Raw genomic sequence first — 22,718 nt, 5'->3', positions numbered from 1 at the left:
AGCATGTTGAAAAAATGACGAAAAAAAGCAAGGCTATAGTAAGGCAAAAATGTCAAAATTTGACATGTCCAAAAAACACTTGAAAAGCACTTATTGTGGCCCGTAGAGGCATGTTACAGTATCCAGTGTTGAAAAAACACCCCAAAATGGCCTTAAAAGCCAAAAAACAGCATGTTGAAAAAATGACGAAAAAAAGCAAGGCTATAGTAAGGCAAAAATGTCAAAATTTGACATGTCCAAAAAACACTTGAAAAGCACTTATTGTGGCCCGTAGAGGCATGTTACAGTATCCAGTGTTGAAAAAACACCCCAAAATGGCCTTAAAAGCCAAAAAACAGCATGTTGAAAAAATGACGAAAAAAAGCAAGGCTATAGTAAGGCAAAAATGTCAAAATTTGACATGTCCAAAAAACACTTGAAAAGCACTTATTGTGGCCCGTAGAGGCATGTTACAGTATCCAGTGTTGAAAAAACACCCCAAAATGGCCTTAAAAGCCAAAAAACAGCATGTTGAAAAAATGACGAAAAAAAGCAAGGCTATAGTAAGGCAAAAATGTCAAAATTTGACATGTCCAAAAAACACTTGAAAAGCACTTATTGTGGCCCGTAGAGGCATGTTACAGTATCCAGTGTTGAAAAAACACCCCAAAATGGCCTTAAAAGCCAAAAAACAGCATGTTGAAAAAATGACGAAAAAAAGCAAGGCTATAGTAAGGCAAAAATGTCAAAATTTGACGTCTCAAATAAACAGCTGAAAACCACTTAATATAGCCTGTATAGGCCAGTAATCGTGTACAGTATTGAAAAAACATTCCAAAATTGTGTGAAAACCCATAAAATTGCATGTTTAAAAAATCACGAGAAAAAGCAAGGCTATAGTAAGGCAAAAATGTCAAAATTTGACATGTCCAAAAAACACTTGAAAAGCACTTATTGTGGCCCGTAGAGGCATGTTAAAGTATCCAGTGTTGAAAAAACACCCCAAAATGGCCTTAAAAGCCAAAAAACAGCATGTTGAAAAAATGATGAAAAAAGCAAGGCTATAGTAAGGCAAAAATGTCAAAATTTGACATGTCCAAAAAACACTTGAAAAGCACTTATAGTGGCCCGTAGAGGCATGTTACAGTATCCAGTGTTGAAAAAACACCCCCAAATGGCCTTAAAACCCAAACAACAGCATGTTGAAAAAATGACGAAAAAGAGCACGGCTATAGTAAGGCAAAAATGTCAAAATTTGACATGTCCAAAAAACACTTGAAAAGCACTCATTGTGGCCCGTAGAGGCATGTTAGAGCATCCAGTGTTGAAAAAACACCCCAAAATGGCATTAAAACCCATAAAAGAGCATGTTGAAAAAATGACGAAATAAAGCAAGGCTATAGTAAGGCAAAAATGTCAAAATTTGACATGTCCAAGAAACACTTGAAAAGCACTTAGTATAGCCCTTAGAGGCATGTTATAGTATACAGTGTTGAATAAGTATCCCCAAATGGCCGAAAAAACCCATAAAATCGCATATTGAAAAAATGACCAAAAAAAGCAACGTTATAGTAAGGCAAAAATGTCAAAATTTGACATGTCCAAAAAACACTTCAAAAGCACTCATTGTGGCCCGTAGAGGCATGTTGCAGTATACATGGTTGAAAAAACGTCCTAAAATGGCCTTAATACCCCTAAAAGAGCATGTTGAAAAAATGACGAAAAAAAGCAAGGCTATAGTAAGGCAAAAATGTCAAAATTTGACATGTCCAAAAAACAGCTGACAACCACTTAGCATAGCCTGGAGAGGCCAGTAATTGTGTACAGTACTGAAAAAACATTCCAAAATTGTCTAAAAACCCATAAAATCGCATGTTCAAAAAATGACGAAAAAAGCAAGGCTATAGTACGGCAAAAATGTCAAAATTTGACTTGTCCAAAAAACACTCGAAAAGCACTTCTTGTCGCCGGTAGAGGCACGTTACAGTATACAGTGTTGAAAAAACATCTCAAAGTGGCCCAAAACCCCATAAAAGAGCATGTTGAAAAAATGACGAAAAAAAGCAAGGCTATAGTAAGTCAAAAATGTCAAAATTTGACATGTCAAAAAAACAGCTGAAAACCATTTAGTATAGCACATGGAGGCATATCATGGCATACAGTGTTGAAAAAACATCCCAAAACTGCCCAAAAAACAATTAAAGAGCATGTTGGAAGAATGACCAAAAAAGCAAGGCTATAGTAAGGCAAAAAATGTTGAAATTTGACATGTCCAATAAACACTTGAAAAGCACCTATTATAGCCTGTAGAGGCATGTTATGGTATACAGTGTTGCAAATACATCCCAAAATGGCCCAAAAAAACATAAAATAGCATGTTTAAAAAATGACCAAAGAAGAAAGGCTATAGTATGGCGATAATTGTCAAAACATGTCATGTCCAAAAAACACCTTACAACCACATGAAATAACATGTCGAGACATGCAATAGTGTTGTAAAAACAGTCAAAAAGATCATAGCATCGCAGGTCAAAAAAACGTGACACGCCTTTGCATAAAATGTTGCAAAAACTTCCAAAAACACCATAAGATAGCACGTTGAAAGACAGACTGAAAATGCAGTAATATACTATGGCGAAAAATGTTAAAATATGACATGTCCAAATAACAGCTTAAACCCACATAAAATAGCATGCCAAGAGCCACAGCATAGGATGTTACAAAAAAGGCCAGAAACAACATAATATTGCATGAAGAAACAACTGAAAATGCCATAGTATGGCGAAAAGTGTCTAAATATGACATGTTTAAAAAACAGCTGAAAATTACATAAAACCACATGAAACAACATGCCGAGGCATGCCATAGCATAGGATGTTGAAGAAACAGCCAAAAAAACACCATAAAATAGTATGTTTAAAAAATTACAGAAATTGCCATACTATAGTTAGGCGCACAATGTCAAAATATGACGTCCAAAATACACCCGAAAACCACAAAAACCCACATAAAATAGCGTGTCGAGAGCCAGACAGCCAAAAACACCATAATATCGCAGGTCAAATAAACGGCCTAAAATGCCATACTATAGTATGGTGAAAAAAATCAAAATATGACATTTGCAAAAAACAGCATGGCAACATGGCTGAAAACGACATGTGTAGTATGTTGACAAATCTCAAATTTGTCCAAAAAATGGCCGAAAAAGACATTTTATAGCTTTTAAAGAGAAATCATAATATGTAATGTCAAAAAAGGGACAAAAACGTCCGAATGTAGTATGTCAAAAAAAAATGGCCGAAAATGACATATCATGGCTTGTAGAGATATTACATAATAGAGCATGTAAAAAAAAAAAACTCCCAAAATGACACAATATAGCACGTTGAAAAAGTGGCCCAAAAACAACAGTATAGTATGTCTAAAAACAGCAAATTTTGACATGTCAAAAAATGGCTGAAAACTGCATATAATAGATTGTAGATACACTTCAAAGTAAGCATGTTGAAAAAAGGCAAAAGACATCCTAACACAGCATGCTGAAAAAGTGGCTGAAAATGACATAGTGTTGTATGTGGAAAAAAAGTCAAATTTTGACATGCCAAAAAAAATGGCTGAAAAAGACAACTTGAAGAGACATGTCATAGTATACCATGTCAAAAATGAGGCCAAAAACATCATAATATAGTATGTTGAAGAAATGGCTGAAAACTACATGTTTTGATGGGACTCTGTCCAAATGCCCCTGAATTCTGCAAATTCAAAAAATGCAGGAATTGAACGATGCCATCAGCAGCAACATCACCAAGCAACCGAATGTAATCTTCATAGTAGCTGCTGGTTTTAATCAGAGCCCTTAGAGAGAATAGTTTATTTTAGTGTGCTAGTTTTAATCAACTCGGCCTTCAATTTCAGGATGTAGAAGTACCAAAGAAAAATGTAATTTTGTTTTTTAAACTTTGTTTATAAAATGACCAATACATCCACGTTCTACCTTCTATCTTCTAACTTCTATTCTATGAATTTTTCATAATGTTTTGGATGACATAGTTTACTATGACTTTTTTGTAATATTTCTGGAAGACATTTTATTCTATGACTTCTTCATGGCGTTTTGTACAACATGCTATTGTATGACCTTTTGATGCCACCTCAACAACAAACTATACTTTGAATTTTTTTTTACAAAGTTTTTTTTTTCAAATTTCACATTATAGTATGACTTTTTATGAGTCACTATATTTTTAATTATTTTTACATATAAAATTCTCATTTCTAAATGCATATCATACTATGATTTTCTTTTTAAAATTAAATTCATTATGGCATGCTATACTATGACTCCTATTGTGACATTAGGTATTATGAAATTCATTATGGCATTCTCTGCCATGATTTAATTTTTTTTTTTTTAAACTATAATACTATGGCCTTTTTTAAAAAAAAACAACAAAAAAACAATACGACCCTCATCACCCTTGTGACCTTTTTATGGCATACTATACTATATTACTATACTATGACACTTTGCCTTTTTGGGCATACTAGTCATTGATTTTTTAAAATGTTTTTTTATGGCATACCATACCAGGGGTTTTCAAAGATTTGATAACTGAGTGCCAATTAAGTGAGACAGCATGTGATTGAGGGTTGAAGAAAAATATCTATTCCATCTTACTTTCCCATGAAACTACTGAGTTTTCAGCTCACTTAAGACACTCATGAGCCATCACTAGTTGCTGTGCAGAAAGCAGCTTTCTACAAGTTGTCATCCCTAACCTCGTAGGGGCATGAAGTATATAAGTATAGAAATGAACTGCAGATGATCAAAATATAATGAGGGGTATTCAGCTATGGTTTAACAAGATAAAAACAGCAGTAAGAATATGAGGATAATAACAAAATGCAAGGAATTAAAAAAAAGATTTACCATTTCACTTGAAAATTCTGATTTTCTCATGCAGCAACATAAAGTTTTTGGTTGTCTGTTTGTATTAGTTCACGAACTGTGAACCCTTAATTATTTTTGTTTGAATAGGTAATTTTTATGTAAATCTGTAACTGCCAGCGATATTTTCTCTCCTTACAACGCCCCCTTATCTCTTCTTTAAGTCTAGAAATAGCTGGCGTTATTGAAAATACAGATCATGGGCATTTTGACAGGAAACTCTGTGGTAGCTGTGAGCATTTCCCCTGTCTAGATAATGGGGTTTAAATGGGATATTCAGTTGTGTGCATTCTGGTTAATTGGACATCAAACACTGCATGTACGTGAGAGATTAGACTTCTGAGGATATGTCAGAATAGAAGAGAGAATACCGTATTTGCTCTCTATCTGATACTTTGTTCTAAATCTGTATTATTGGACAAGAAAAGCTTCTAATTCAATTTCTCACTTTAATTTACTAGGGGAGGCTTAAAAAGAAGTCCTGAGAGATGTTGCAGGATTATGCTATGGCACTTTCCTGCTGGTAAGTTTTTACTTGTTCGAAGAATGGGCCATGCTGACAGCTCTTACAGCTGTGGGAAGGTGTAAAGGAGACCAATACCCAAACAATGTTGTTGATTTTAATTTATATACTGGTGTATAAAGTTTACAAATACCAAACGTTTAAACTTATTTAGGAACAATTAGAGTTTTATTGATGGCTCACTGATTGTTATGACATTTATAAATGCTACATAATGTCATATCCATGCATTGTGTAAGTAAAGGATATTGGGCACACATATACAATGTTCAAGGTTGACATTTGGGCCTGATGGCTGTGCTAGAGGAGGGCCAATGGACAGTCCAAAATAAAGAATGAATGAAAAGTCTGTCCTCTGGAGAGCATGAATATGCTCAGTGCCTCTCGATGCAATCTGCCCATTAGATTTTGAAACTTAAGTGGAAAAACCACATAATATAAGGAGCGAAAGTGCTTTTTTGGGGCAGGCAGGTGGGGAGGTGGATGGATCCCACAAAAAACTGACTTTTGTGTGGGACTGTGGAGTTTGGTTCCCGTGTGGATATGTGTGTGTGTGGTTTTTTTTCAACACCTTACCATGTGCCTCTTTTGCCTGAACCTAACCATCCGTGGCTTTGGTGCCTAATCACAGGCTTCGTGACAGTCCGTGCTGTTGTGTAAACATCGGGACCATGCAGCTTGAGAGACGTCACGATAATCGGCTGTGTCATCTCACCACGTGCATTCGTTGACATCACCATAACGGCACCCCGTAGCATAAACAGCTGAGGTACAGGGATACCTAAAGCATCAGAGGTTGATGCAGGAGGTCCTGAAAGAGCAGCACAGCAGGTCAGAGTAAGAAAATGTTGGCTTGTCTCACAAGCAAGTTGACATTTTTGGCTTTAGTTTTTCAGTGAAATGTCTCAACCATTTTGGAATTTTTGTTCACTATGTTGGTTTTTGACCAAATACCTGCAAAACTAATAAGTTATGTCAGTTGTACTTTGTGTTTAGAATTAATTAGCAAATGGCAGAATGCTAACTTGGAATTAAAAACAAATTTGCATTTTACCGCGCATGTGCGGAGAGGACGCTGGCTGTTCACCGCTTCTCTGTCTGCTACTACCTATGTGTTCTTGTGAGACTCATTCTTAATGAAAAAAATAATCACTCCCGAAAAAAAAGGGGGATCCCTCTTCCAGGACAGACAGACATGCAATAGATGTCAATATAACAATAAGATAACATGTGTGCATGACTATGAGAAATGTTAAGTCTTTTAGATCCCATAATGATGGTATATAGGTGCAGAAGGTGTTGAAGCCGCAGTAGAAAAGGGTACCCCCCATGGAGTCTAGACGCTGCTGGTGGTACAGTTGGTGATGGGATGAAGAGGGGGCTGAAGCTCTGGATGTAAAGAGGAGCTTTTGATGAGCTTGTCCTGGAATACCATGACTGGAGGTGAATGGGGTGGAGAAGGGTGTGATGATTCTGCCTGAAATGACAGCGGCAGACAGGAGAAAAGATTTAAGATTTGACAGCAGCAACATGATTGGCGGCTACAGACTGGACAAAAATTGGTTGGTTTACTGAGAGAGCAAACATCCATGATTAGCTGATTGGAGTAAACAGGGGTAGTGAGATAGAGAGAGAATTGTGAATGAATGAAGAACTTGCATGAAGAAAGTCTTCCTGATTGACCTTGCGCTGAGCTTTAGCTAACCTAAGTACAGTTTTCCATGAGAACAGCCTCACAGGGCTGCTGGCATGGCTGCTACTCTTGTACGCTCAAAATAATCATACATACATACATATTGTGTACACACACACACACACACACAGACTATATGTACAGACATGTACAAACACGTATATACAGATGGTGGATACAATAATGGGAACACAGACAATATGACACCACCTCAAAAATACTAAAAAGTCAAATCAGCATCTTTTAAAGCACAAGCCTCAACAAATATTCAACATAAAAAATATACAACCCATAAGCTTCATGAAGGCAGACTTTTTTAGGACTTCTGTATTGGGTTGCATTATATTATAAGAGTTTTTATATTATTGTGTCCACCCCCAGTAGAGGCTTCTTTATTTGATAAAAACACTGTGCCAGCCCTGCACATATACACACTCCCTCATTTCTAAAGTATATTGTTCAGCCTTCCATAACAAGCAAACACAATTGTGTGCACGAACACACACACACAAAAACGCACACCTTTGTTTGCTGATCCTTTCTAGAAAAGTGTCTAAACTTTCCCCATTCCCATTTCCACAGGGCCCCATATCTCACTGTGGGAAGGGAGAGAAATAAGCAGCAGCGTGCTGCCTCTGCCAGCCTGTCGGATTTGAAGTTTATTAAGTATATCAAACCAGGGCCGGCCCCCTCAGGGAACATTTGCAATCCAAAGCTCTGCTTGCTGTTGCTTCCGCCAGCATCAAGCTGTCACAAACACTCCACTTAATTTGCAAAGCAGTGCACAGAGGGGGGAAAAATAAGAAAATAGGAAACAAGTGTCATTTTCCACCACGTGTGAGTACACCATTTGCATCTAAATCAATCTGATGAAAGTTGTTGGTTTTTGCTCTTGGGGAGAGGTGATGCATTGGGTTGTTAAACAGCACTGGGTTTTACAGTTTGTTGTGCTGTATAAAGTAGCCTCAATATGAGGACTCTGTGTATCTAGAAGAGCTATATTTACTCTGAGATTACATTTACCAGCAAAAATGCACAATTCAGTGGTTACCTGCACTGTGTGTCAGACCCAATACATGTTACTCATACCCATCCCATAAAAAAGAGCTCAGCTTAGTGTATATAGTGTGTTTAATTTGTGGTACTGTATTGAGGTTTATTGACTGATTGATTTTGAGCCTCTCATGACCAACCAAGCAAACATCAGCAGCAAGTGAATAAGTGAATTTTGAGCCGACACCCCCACAGCCACCAACAGCATCGCCACCATCCTACACGCTCACAAGCTGAGCGCCTCTCAACTCAAAAAACTGACGGACCGTCCCCACTCCACAGTCCCAGACCAGATATGCAATTTATCAGCTGGAAAACATGCAGGAGGGCTAAAGGTGGAAGAGCCTTCTATCTGGTCTCGCTACACCAGCCACTGCTCAGTATGCTCTACCTGGGCTCATTTCACCCTCCAGCGGACAGGAGAGTCTATATGGGCCCCTCTGTAAAAGACCTGAGGCACTCCCACCCAGAGTCCCTCCACCTCTGCGCCCCCCCTCCCATTGCCTGAGGGGGAGAGCAGACTGACAGGGCCAACAGGACAGAGAGTTATGATGCTCCTAGCTTGTGTGCATGTGCATGATTGTGTGACTGTTATTACCACTGTGCATTCATGTGTTAATGTAGGATTTGTCCATCACAGTGCGCGTTACATACACTTACAATGTTCAACAAGCAAGTCTAACATCTTCTCTCAGAGAGGATGTGTTACAGTGAGATAATGGAACTTTTAAGCAGGAAAACGGATTACTCTCGCTCCAGAATTAAACAATTCATTACCGCCTTTCTTTTTATAACTATAGACTAATTACATTAGCCACGATGGTTATGTCATAAGTCTGTCGTGCTGCTTGCACAGTGAAAATGGATGGACTTACTGGGGAATATTTGAACCATTTTTAATTGGTTCCGGGAACCTATAAAGCAAATGTATAAGCCTATAGAGCATACGCTATGCTACGGCTCGAGGTTATGACACCGACACAGGCGATGAACATACAGACTGGTTCCACTACTAATACATTAGTCATGTGAAAGAATAAATGTCCTACCAACACATTTCTGGTGTCTTTTATCACCTGCCAATTCAACTTCTGTGTTTTTTTCTCCTTACTGATTTTGCTGTTTTTGCTATCCTTTTTTCCATTAGGATACTGTCTTTTGTGAGCCACACAGGACTCAGTAGACAGAGTGTTTTTACTGGAGTGTGGCATTGTCCTAAGCTGCTCCTAACAGCCTCCATCAGGAGGGACAAATTGTGTGTTCTTCCTCTAATGCTGTATAACATTTAGCATGATGACATATGACGTAGTATGATTTCTTTTTTCTGTTGTGTTCTCTCAGAGGAGAAATGCTCTAGGGATGGCAATGACAGTCTTTCAGTCAGCTGGTCCACCACTGTGGTCTGAAATAATTCCACAACTGTTGGATGGATTGCCATGAAATTTAGCACAGACATTAAGGATGTCTCGAGGTATATGAGGACAAAGTCTACTGACTTTGCTGATCCCCTGACTTTTCTTTAAGTGCCAACAAGATGTTGACATTTATGGTTTTGAGTGAAATGTCTTGATGGCTGTTGGATGATGAATTGCCATGGAATTAGGCATGGGCACTCTTGTCCTCCACAGGATGAATTGAAAATACTTTGGTGCCTTTTAAATTGACAGTTCACCCCCAAATCAAAAATGTATAACTTTCCTCATACCTATAGTGCTATTTATAAAAAAAATTTTGGTGTGACTTGCTGAAATTGTCAGAGATATCTGCCATGCAGGTGTCTGCCTTCAGTCAAATATAATGGAACTAGATGGCACTCAGCTTGTGGTGCTCAAAGTGCCTTTACAAAATATTTATGTAATACTCTACAGACCTTGTTGCGAGCAGTTTTATGTAGGAACTATTTCAATTATATATTTTATTTTATACCATACTAGCTTACAACTAGGCTACCAATTAAATTGCCATGTAGAAAGAGGCATGCATCTACAGCTAACGCACCTTGCTGTAACTTTAGCTAGTGAATGGTCCAGCTCAACTGAGGAAGATGCAATAAATGCTTACATCTCACACTGCCATGAGCATGAGCCTCTCATCCATTATAAGATGCACTTGACCAAGAAAATAAAAAATTGCAGTTTTGTTTTGGGGGGGGGGTGAAGTGTCATGCTAACACATTAAACTAAGATGTTGAACTTGGTAGGGTAGCCTACCTGAGAAACATCAGCATGTTAGCATCATTAGTGCGAGTATGTTGCTAGCATTAGCATTTAGCTCAAAGTCAAAAAGGCACTAGCATTGCTGTAGAATTTTAATCTTGATAAAAAAGCAAATGCAAATTATCTGTTTTAACTTCTTTGTTTGGATCAGCCACTCACTTTTGTTCATGTCATGCCTGGGCAGTATACCAAAAATAAACAAGAAAATGATGACACCCTGTTCAAAGGTCACATTGATTTTTTACATTTGGAATTTCTTCTGTGATTGTCTGCTTGCTTAGAGAGAGTTGATTTGGTGAAAGTCATTTTTGTGAACTAGGTGGTGGAATTGGGAACTTGGCAAAGAGCTTGCATTTTGTGGGATGCTTGGCATGATTCCTTCTTTGGTTGTCTCTGTCTCTCTTACACATACAAAACATACATTTTTTGCAGTTCAAGCTCAAAGTAGCATTCAATAGACCACAGTATCAGTCTGCATATTGGCTTCAATGGCAAAGAGATGTAAGAATTCACACAGACATGCCTCCCTTTGATCTCTCAATGACACAAGTGTATTCTTATTGTCACACAATGTCAGACCCTTAACCAGGTTCTGAAAAACACACGCACATGTATGCACACACACACACAAAAGATCTGAAAATGTACAAAGTCTCACTGGAGCTGTGCATGTAATGAAGAGAGTGTGTGCCTGAAGCCAACACCAGCAATGGATAAAAAATAGAAAGAGGAAACTGTCTACTTCGCTGGATAGTCCTTTGGTTCTATTTTATTTCAGAAATGTTGAATGGAGTACGGCAATGTAGAAAATCTGGCACTATATTAAAGGGAGTGCTGAAGATGTGGACAAATGCATCTGCATTTAAATACGGGGAATTTTAATGGTTTTGTTGCATGCTTTGGGGTAAAAACAAGGCGGGCATAACAGTTTAGGGTCATCAAAGAAGATTAGAACAGGTGCACTGCAATGATTTTACTTGCTTCAAGCTTTGATGTGCTAAAATGAGCAATTTTTAGTTGCAAAAAATGTTTCATATATAATACATCTCTCATATTATGTGATGTGCATGTTAAACATTTTGAAATTCATATATTAACAGTGCTATTCCAATTGATCTACACAGCAAGATGAGAGGGGCTATTTGCATAAGGCAACATGTGTACTGCACTCATACATAAGTAAATATCTGTTGCTTTTCTTTTAGTTAGCAACCTAAGGCAAGGGTTAGCCCCTCAGCAGGTTTATACATGCAGATGAATGCTAATGCTTTTGAAGCCAAATTATGCATTGCTTTAAAATTTTAACACCTACAAAGCTACAACAGCATACGGTATGCAGCAACATGTGGTGGAGTGTTGACTTCGGAGAGGTTTGAGTATAATTTTTCCTCACAGCTGGGAACGGCAGAGGTTAATTAACCTTCAGTGAGCAACATTCACTTAATGACACATTCATTTTCATATTTTTCAGCAGTTAAAAATAGAATAACTATGAATGTGTTTCTGATTGATTTTTTTTAAAAATATCATTAAGGACTGCTATTATGACTGCATAAACAATAATGACAATTGAAACATAACATATCAAAATGTAACCACATGCTCAAGTACACATTTTAGTTATTTATTCAAATATTTCATGCTTTTGTATACATTTCCCCTAATACAATTCAGAGGGAAACGTTGCAGTTTGCTCCATAGCATTTATCTGACAGCTTGTGTTTATAGTTTCATTACAGATTAAACATTTATCTTATAAAACACAATAAATGTTTTGTTCCTTACAGTCAATGGACTTCTTCAGTTTAAAGCTGCATAACTGTCTTTTTTTACAAAAAGGACAACCAGCCAATTTGAAGGACAATAACTCGCCTTACAAATGTGTTTACACATTAAAATAGAACAGTATGCATATCAGATAATTAGTACCATTAAACAGGAAACCAATGTATATCAGCAAGCAACCTCTTTACATTCATACTGACTGTATAATACAAAACTATAATCAAACTCCTGATATTCAGTTATGGCCAAGGTTTTCAGAGGCCCCATCTGGCCACCCTTTTAAATACAGAATCTGGGAATTCTGGGAGCGCAAATGCATGTATCTAGAACAGATAAGAGGAGACATGTACAGAAATTATAGAACCTGTAAGACTCATTTACCCCTAAGTGGCCCATACTAAACCCAGTAAATGCTAGTTCCTATGAACTTGTAATATTAAAATGTCATCAATAGGCCTGGTAGATAAAATTCAACTTAATTGCTAAAAGCTGCATGTTGGGCAATACGTGTAATTAGCATTAAAAAGAAATGGCTATCATTTTACCTCTGATTAACTTTGTAAGTTCATCTAAGGGTCCCTGTCCATGTTTATGATGCCAAGAAATTTATCTGTTATCATTGTGTAGTCATGTAACCTTTCCTTAACATAATTTCCATACATTTTCTGAAAAAATATAGGTAAAAATTAGGAAATGGCTGTATTTTTTTGCTTTTTGTCAACTAAAAAAGGGGATCTTGGAGTCTTTGTTTTTTTTCACCTTCAGAAAAAAAATTTAGCTGAGGTGACCATCACTACCACGAAGACCCCAGTTCTTTCGCTACAAAGTGCCTTTTTTATATTGATTTTGTAAGTAGCTGTTTTGCACAAATGGTTCAGTCCAGTAAATCATTTCTATCAGCTCTCAGCATCATCATTACAATCTTGCTCAGCATTAAACTGTTGGCAATATCCCCAGTGTTTTGACCCACACTGATGTTAGTCCAGGACCTCCATTCCACAATGCCATTATCACCTCACCAGATGTCCACAAACACTCTCAACCATCATGCACCATTGGAAAACCCTTGACCCCTTCTGGGGAAAAAAAACAACTGTGTTGACTTGAGAGGGGAGACATCTCTTACCACCCTGCTGTTTGGAGCAGCACGCCATGCCGTCTGCTTAGAGCCGAGGCTCGCATTGGCAACACCAACACTTGTATTAATGCGCAACCATCACTCTCCCCTGCATCTAAATGTTTCATTACAGACTAGGCGCAGACACAATTTCGCGGCCTATATGGAGCCGCTCACCAGCAAGCGTGCTCTCTTAAGGGAAAAGTAAAGCATGACAAATTGAAATAAATGAGAGAGGGAGAGAGGAGAAGAGATGCGGAGGAGGAGGAGGAGGACAAGGCCTTTACTCCATATGGCCTTGCAGGGAGGATAACTCATGTATTTTTCTAACATCACCCTCTTTCTGTCTCTAACAGTCAGTAGTCTTCCACTCTTCTTCTCTGTCTTTTATTCATCTATACTAGAGGTGACAAGGCTATTTTTATCAGCTGTCTTGCGACTGATGCAGTGATTTTTTTTGACAAGATTGGAGGTGAAAAACTGAAAATGGTTTTAAAAAATTAAATTCATGTGCCCCCAGGATTCTTTTAAGATTTCTAAAATGTGATCACTTTCTGCATCATACATGGAAGCAGTCTACCAAGGTTATCTTCCACCATACAGTCAGAATAATAAATTTCTATGACGGTTGATCTTATCTTTTCATACAGTACATATGATGCTAGTGTGCCGGGAAATTGAAAAATGGCTGCTGTAAAAAGCCAAACAAATATATTATTCCCTTATCAGTTGTAAACCATGTGGGATTTACTGTATGATAAGTCGTATTATACATCCTTGATCAGTGCTATCTGTGTTTCTTTATCAGTTAAAGAGCTACGACCCTTGGAGCATCAAGGAAATGACAACTCAATTCTGATAATCCAACCAATTATTTAGCAGACTCGTGACCATGAGAGGACGATCTGTTCAGCCCTCAGGTCAGTCTTTAGAGACAGTCTGATGAAACAGGACTTGTGAGACTGTGTGAGCATCTGTAATGTTTTTATAATGTTTTCATGAATGTAAATGCTATGTCATAAAATAAGACTGATGATATTATGTCATGATACTTCCAAAAAGATGGCAGATATTTTACTGTCAGATATATGGATTGAAGAAAGAAAAGAGAGGGATAAAAAAATAATGTGTTTGGTTCCTTACATCAGAAGCAAAGAGGTTGCAGAGAAAGTGATAGATGCAGTGTTTTCACAGGTGCATTTCAATTCAGTAGGTGGCAGGGTGTTTGCACACATGTACAAGTACACACAAACACACACAAATGTGCGTGAGCTCTCCACCCAACCTCACTCAAACCCCCATGGCCTAAAACCCTGTAGCCCTCATATCAATGAAACCACACCGATATTCCACCACGGCAGGTGTGTTGCCATGGCAACAAGGCCCTTTCATCTTCTGATTCCTCATTGGGTATGCATATTCCGTTTGGCGCCCTCATCCCCCCACTTGGCCGCCCAATCGCCCCACCACAAGCCAGTCAATCACAGTTTCGTCTCATCTCTCCCCTCTGATTGGCTTGTTCCTCTCGTGCCCTCCTTCAAAGTATTGACCTTCATTCACAGCTGACTGCTGCATGGCAATGAGGAGAGAATCACCTGTACTGCTCTCAGTGCACAAAAAAGAAACAGTGAGAGAGGGAGGAGTGCAAGAGAAAGCACACCTGTTGCATGTTTGAGTACCAAACCGTCGAGGCTCAGGAGGCGCTTGAAGCTGGCTCTTCTTGAAAATAATGCTTTAGCTGAGAACGGAGATCAAAAACAGAGAGGCTTAAGGATTTTTCTCTATGCTTCTCTTTCCATCCTTAGTTAAAAATATATATATATATACACAGCTTTTTCTGTACCTGAAAGACATGGTATACTGTAGAGATGAGACGGTGACGAGACAAGGACAAAGAAATGGTCCGAGTACTTCTAAAAATCACACTGGATTTTTGACTGATGTTTTTGATGGAAATGAAAAGCAATGCTGTAAATTTATTGATTGATTTATCATGTCTCAGAGTGCACATCTGTATGTAGGTTTCATACCATCTCTGGATCTGTTTTTGTTTTTTCTGCTTCTTTGGGGGTTCCCAAGGCAGTCAGATGTATTGACTTTCTCTTCTCTCTTCTCCCAACCTGTGAGCTCAGGTTGTCTGCTCCGCTGAGCTCCAAAGGCCAGCTGCTGCAGTGTGGGAGGGGAACAATGCGGAAAAACTAAGTCCTGATTATCTGGTCAGTTAGCTCCTCTTATCTCCCCACTCGCCTCATCGCTGACAGCAACCTTGGTGTGTGGATAGTCAGCCGGAAGATCTTTTAGCGGCTTCTATTGGAAATCCTTCTGCTGATAACTACGTGCTCTGAAGGCAGCAGGTCGGTTAGAGAGGCTGCTTATTAGTTCAATAACCTTGTCTGACGTAAGATGTTGTAAGACAGTGATTGACACTTGCAAATCAGGTAGCAATTTGATCAAATCTAATGACTATAGAGCTACAGCAGGTTACCAGCTGATTTTTTTTCCTCAGGCTTTTGGGGTGCCAATACATACTCACCCCAAGTCATCACATATTACCACTTTGTCAGTGGACTTCCTCATCTATATACTACGCTCTAGGTATCCACATCTGCTGGTGACACTGGTTAGGGGACCAATGCTGGGATGTTAGCCTAAGCCCATGGTTAAGATTAGGCTACAAAGGCACAGGTTGTTAGGTACAGAAAAAAAACATCATGGTTTGGCTCTACATGCATATGGAAAGGAAATGTTGGGCCTCCTGGAGAACGTTCAGGGTTTGTTGGACCCATCCACCACTCCTGCTGCTCGCCCTATAAGTTGGTACCAGCAGTGGTTCAACCTGACGCCATCAAGTGACATATCATATGGCCATGCCATCTTCCATCTGTCCATGTTAACAACTAACACCGCCCGTCCGCGTATCATATAGCCATGTTTAGTGCCAGCAGCCTGACTGGTGGTGCATCATAACACAACAAAATCATACTGCTACAACAGATGGCTGTTGGCGTCGGTATCATGCGCTGATGTTACTGACAAAGCGGTGGTATTTGACAGCTTCAGAATGCAAATGGTTGGGGCACATATCAAACTGATGCACTTGGTAATTTTGCCAAAAATAATAAGGTTTATGTTTAAGTCTTTAGGAGCAAATTTGTAAAATGTTACCACACCTGCGTTGGTCTGTCTTTACCAACCTGGCACTTCAATTTAAGACACGGCTGAAGTCAAATTAAATAAGAAATGTGTCTGTAGAGGTTGAGAAGCGACAAGCTCATAGACTTCACCTCAACTTATAAAGAAGAAAAAGGAAGGGAAAAAAATTAAAAGAAAAGAATTTAATTTAAAAAAACACAAAAAAAGATAAATGATAGCTGGAGGCACTGAGCTGAAAGCAGAAAAACTAAACTCAATTTCTTCCATGTGGACTGTTAAACCTTAAGGTTTCTGTTTCATTGTTTGTCATAATGCACCTCACCTTAACCACAAGCCACAAACGGCAACCATGTAACTTCTATAGAGTTGTTTTTATTTGTATGTTTGCTACCAACTGATTACTACTTTGTGTAATGACCAAAACATTACATTAAACATTTAAATTCATTTAAAACTAATCTAATCAATATTTCTGTGCTAACAAGGGGTCTAATGTGCAATATGAAAGGGGTCACTGGTAGCAACAAACACACAAATAATTAGAACTCTGCAGTTTCCCTCAGATTCATTTTATTATCTTCAACTCTTTGCTTTGGTTTCACAGCCTGCAACTTTACTGTTTTGTTTCACTCCAGTGCTCTCATATGCCTCATTTCCAGCCACAGCAGACAGCTGTCAAACTACAGACTAAGTTAATAACTAACCAGTAAACATAACAACCAAAAAGTCAAATACTGTATTTCCCTCAGGAGTTGGCAGAGAACAAAACAGAGATAAATCAAGAATGAACATTGAAGTTAAATTCATCAGGTAGACACAAACATGACAGCTTGTTGCACTACTTTTAAATGGGGAATAAATAATGCCGGTTCAAAGTGCAATGGATTTATGCAGGGTATGTATTAAATTAATTAATTAAATGTGATTGGATTCACAGCCTCGGATTTATTTTTAGACATAGAGGTGTTAACTACTGCCAGTTTTCCATGCATTGTTATTTTTATAGTGACACATACAAAGAATTTTAGGCAACAGTGTTATTACACAAGGTTAATATAATTAATTCAAACTAAACTAAAAACTAAAACTTGGTAAGAAAAAAGTTTAGAATAATAAAATAAAAATATGACTATAAAAAAAATTAGCAAAACAAAAAATGACATAAAATAAAATATGCAGGGAATGTAATTAGTTTTAGTCTTTCTCAATCTGGTCAAATTTGTCAACACAACAAGCATCAAGAGGTATGGGTGGATTTGACTGGGATGTCTACAAAGGTCTGAGTTTTACCACAAAGCAAAAATATAAAAATATACAACTAATAAAAATGCAAAACTATAATAACTCTGGTTCGGGCATACCAGTTTTCATAGAAGGTTGCTAGTATGCAGGAGACCATCTGTTGCCAGTGGGTGCATACATTTTTTATGATTCATACATTCGTCCAGTTTTAAACGATGTTAAAATGTTCTTGCAGATTTGATGTTGGCTATGGCACGTACAATATTAGAGCCCATTCTCCTAACTCGTTGGACCTCAGTGTCAGTAGACCTTGGCGTCAGACACAACATACAGCGTCACCCTTAGTGTCAGTATGAAACATATTGGGTGGAAGCTGTGATGCAGTGGGAAACCGTAATTTAAAGAACAACAAAATCTGTATATGGTGGGTTGGAGATGACATGGATGACTCAGACAAACTCCAAACTTTGAGCCCTAGGCCAGCTGTTTGTTTCCAATGCCAAACCAAAGGTCAATTGAATTATTTCATTAACAATGTTGTGTGCTAGTATTTGTAACATGTAATTCTAGTGACGTGTCACATGATATTACGTCAAATAAGTAACAAATGAACTTATTTTGTGCTAAACTATTGTTGTTATTGTTTTTTAAACCTAACCACATACTTTTGTTGCTTAGACCTAAGGAAGTACAGCTTAAAAACGTGTTTTACCAACATTATGAGTTTATTTTTGAAAAGACTCTAGACATTTAACAAGAGGAAACTGAACAATTCCTGATGAAACTGAAAGTATACCTTGAAAGGCACAATGCATGTAGTAAGGATACATTGACACGTTGTCCCCGAACATCTAAAGCTAACGCAGGAGTGTAGATATCGCATCATTTTTTAATGTGTAGGGCACTGGCAGAGCGTCGATATTTGAAGAGCTGGGATGAGAACATGTCTTGCTTTTTACAAGGAACTTCCTCTTTCACTTTATTGTCAAAAATTATATTCCCCATTTTTGGCCAGTGTGCAGCAAGATAGCAGTACAACCTGCGCCAACATGGGCACCTTTATTTTTTTTAAATCAGTAAGAAAGGAGATTCCAAAAATATACAGTAATGACACTAGTCTGTCTAAATAACAATACTCCAAAGTAGTAATAGGTTTGGCATTTAGTAATTAATCTACACATGAAACACATAGTACTTGTAAATACAAATAAATTCAGATGGATTTTGCATCAGTATAAATCATTAACATCATGTACTGCAGATAAAAAAAAACAAATCCCCAAGTTTATACTAGTTTGGCATACACAACATAAAGAACTATTTATGTGTTTGTTGTGCATGCTTCTATTTCTTGCAAAAATGCTAAACTGCATGGACTGATAATGTATTTAAATGATCTAATTTGTCCCTGACTTACTTTCTCATTACTTTGCAAACTCACCACATTGCAACAGAATTCAATTAGTGGAGACGTATTTATCAAGAAGCTTGTGTTGCCTTTGATACGGAGGCTAATAAACTTTGTATTTACATCGTGAGTCAACATGCCTCCATTACTGATGTTTGACTATTTGAACCCAGTATTTTAGTCACATCTGTCTTCATAAAACCTTAACAACAGTGCTGTTATCTCTGTCCACATTCCCTTCATCTTCACCCAATTCATTACCAAAAGAGAAAGGCACCTCAAACACCTCTCTCTATCCACAGTCCCCCACTCCCACTGATCTGACTACAGATGTATCTGGTTTGAATCACAGAAGGAAAAAACTGGATTTGTCGACACACTGGCTCTGGCATTTTGAGACAACAAGAGACAAAGATATATCAGAGATGGGAAGAAGTGCTTTGTTCCATCTATCTCTGGTCCAAATAATCTGATCAAAAGCAAAACAGAAAAAGAGCCTGTTGGTTCTGTCATAGACAAGCTAAATTTGATTCACAGCAGGGTTTCTGAAACTTAAAAACAAAGGATGAGCTAATTTGTAGAGCTTTAGAGGTGTGTTTGTGAAATGTAGACATAAATTGAAACTGTATTAAAGGTTTTAAGCGTCACATTATATTTTTCTAATTTATGTTAAAATTTTAACTTTGCAGTTTGCACCTTTAAAAACCGTCTCTCTTTTTCTTTTTTCTTGCTCTGTCTCTTTCCCTCCCTCTCTCTTTGCACCACCTGGCTCCTTGCTGTTGATGGATGGGTCAATTTGGCCAAAACTGAGTAGATCATAACATGTTAGTCTATGTGATGTGACATGGCATCTCTTTATGAGATCTCCAGGATTACCTCTCCCCACCCATCCACATGCAGAGAGACACATATTTGCTGGTTTGCTCGAGAACCTGTCAGCTGCAAAAACTAATGAGACTACAATAGCTGTCTTTCTCCCTCCAACCTTTCCCCTCCCCCTACCCTGAATGACATTTAGGTCTCACCTAGTCAGGCAGTTCTCTAAACTCTACATTTTAGACTGAAATATTCACACATTTTCAAATAGTTTCTGTTCAGATCAGCATGGAAGTGACCAGACGCAGAGTCAAATTGGTTGTGTTTGCTGGGAGATTTTGAATTATTTCTCGTCCCTCAGCATACAATCACTTGCCATGATGTAAACATGCATGGGCCAAAGCAGTATGCCTTCCTGTATACATTTTGTTTGCACAGTAGTGATGCATGTAGCTGTTAAAGGAATAGTCAGATATCCTATAGCCAGGGACTTTTTTTCCATAGTTGTAGCTAATAAAGCTTTTGGTTAGCAAAAAAAAGAATCAAATAAATGCAATCTTTGTAGATTTAAAGTGAATTCTGGGAACCATCCTCATTCACTTTCTTGAATGAGTGAGATTTTTCGATTGACACAACTCCCCATGCCATTGTGTTACGTATGGAGCTAGAGCCAGGAAGTGATTAGCTTAGCTTAGCAAGACGATGAAAGCTGGCGGAAAAAAAGGAAAAATAAATATGCCAACCTCTAAAGCTCACTAATAGAGTGATGATGCGCATGAATGATACATTTTCGGAGGCCGACCCAGAAGTTAGCATCGCCCTGGTTCCCTTGTCAGACGGCCAACAGGATTTTTCCATTTGTTGTAAGATTATGGCAGAAAATAAGTTTTGTGGCAAACAAAAATTTATGACACCTAAATGTTTCATTCAGCAAAATCATCTTCACATATAGACACCATTTCTATGACATCACTTCTAAACCACAGTCACATAACTTCAATGTCACCACCACTATGAGGCTGTAAAGTCAGGAGTGCTAAAATGCTAACTCATGTCTACGTTTTTGGACTCATTCCTGCAAAACTCTTTTGAAATGGTGTATCTCATTTGTTTATTCCAACTGAGAAGTTAAAAAAAGACCAGTTATGGTTTTACAGAAAATTACTTGCTCAACTAGGCACAAAGTGGCCATTCTCCAAAAACATGTTTCATGTCATTTTTAAATTTCTCTTTGTGAATTGCAACATGATAATTATTGAGCCAGAGATGCCGTTTCTTCTCTATTTGTTACAATATGCTAATCACAGTCTGCCTCATACTGTGGTAATAACTTATAATGTTCACCTTTATGTAGATCAACAAATACCTGCTCAGGATGTCTTTTGGTTCAGGTAGGACTTCTTTAATAGCTGCCAGGAGCTCTTACAGTCTTGCTAAGGCAAAAGGTAATTATAGGTAATGAAATATCAATTTTTAGTATCTATGTTGCAAGATATTGCAGTCGAGAATGTCGTTCAAAGTGTCCATTTATGCTATTTTTGCAGGAAAATGTTGTCTCTGCCCTTTTTATGACTGACACATTTGAACTTCTGTCTTCCGGTCTGGCTGTAATTATTAGGATGTTCCCTAAAAAAAGCGTCGGAGATGCAAAGAAAGAGAAGCGAGATTTGAAACATTTACTCACAGAGGGTGCCATGGTAACCATTTGGTTATAATTTAATGTCTCTTTATTGTGCAGCTGCTGAATGGAAAGAGGAACTCGCCGCTGAAAGGCCGTTCATTGCACCGCTGGATGAATTCTAATAATCTGTCATTTTTCTCTGTTCTTTATCCTGTATCCTTCAAACCCCCACGCACTCAGTTCGGCTTTGTAAAAAGGGTCAAAGAGCAGCCTCATCAAAGGGTCATTTGTGAGTCTCAATGGGGAAGTAGGTTTGCTCCTTTCCCTAATGGGTCCCGGCTCTACAGAAGCATTTCGGAGGGACCATGGAAAGGGTTTTATTCCCAAATGGAGCTTTATGAAAGAGTACAATGAAATCAGGGAACTTTGTTTCCTACTGGTGGGTGGTGCCTATAGAGGGGACTGAACTGGATATGTCACCACAAAAGTGTGCTAAGAGGCACTTCAGAGCAGAAATGTGTTCACTTATGGAGAAAAATTAACTACAGGAAGGCTGGCTCTTACAAGTACTGTGTACAGAAAATATTTGCCACAATGTATGAAAATACAAATTCAAAAGGAAACACCACCTAAATTAAGAATTCCAATTTGGCCTGTTAAGTTCAATTAATATCTGTGAACATTAGCTATTCTCTATCAAAGCCAAAAACCAGAGAAAAAAGTGTCAAACTTGTAATGTCACGGGGTATAAAGTCTGGAGCTCCATAAACAATGAAGGGGATCCTGATTTTGTGGACCCAAAAAATGTTTGTTGTCTTTTTTATACCCAAATGAGCTTTACTTTACTGAAGAGGTATTATAGACTGAATTCCAGTGCTTGTTTGCAATGATTTCCAGGTAGAAACCCCCTGCATATTGTGCAGAGCAGACGCTGCCTTAACTGGTTAGTTTTAAGCCACCTAAACAAATCAATATCAGTTTAAGTGTACACTAATACTTTTAAGGCTTTACCATGCAATCAGACAGTCTTTTGCGATAGGAAACTGAAGCTATTATCTCAAAGCCACCACACTCCAGCAATCTAAGTCTACCAATGCCTTCACTGGGCTGTGTGTAAGGTGTGTAAGTGGTGAAAATATAGCATACACTTGATATTGCTATTTC

At 38.1% G+C, this 22,718-nt stretch overlaps 1 long non-coding RNA gene across 1 annotated transcript in view; it reads right to left on the bottom strand.

Moving 5' to 3' along the window:
* Nucleotides 1-5,632: 5,632 nt before the first annotated feature.
* Nucleotides 5,633-22,718, bottom strand: part of LOC121948471 — an 82,848-nt gene continuing 65,762 nt past the window's right edge. Inside the window, exon 3 of the long non-coding RNA XR_006106149.1 lies at nucleotides 5,633-6,927. This is a non-coding gene — a long non-coding RNA (uncharacterized LOC121948471). The remainder of the gene's footprint in view (nucleotides 6,928-22,718) is intronic.

Source organism: Plectropomus leopardus, chromosome 2, assembly GCF_008729295.1.
Source record: "Plectropomus leopardus isolate mb chromosome 2, YSFRI_Pleo_2.0, whole genome shotgun sequence".
Taxonomy (NCBI): Eukaryota; Metazoa; Chordata; class Actinopteri; order Perciformes; family Serranidae; genus Plectropomus; species Plectropomus leopardus.
This window is presented reverse-complemented; position numbering and strand designations above follow the sequence as displayed.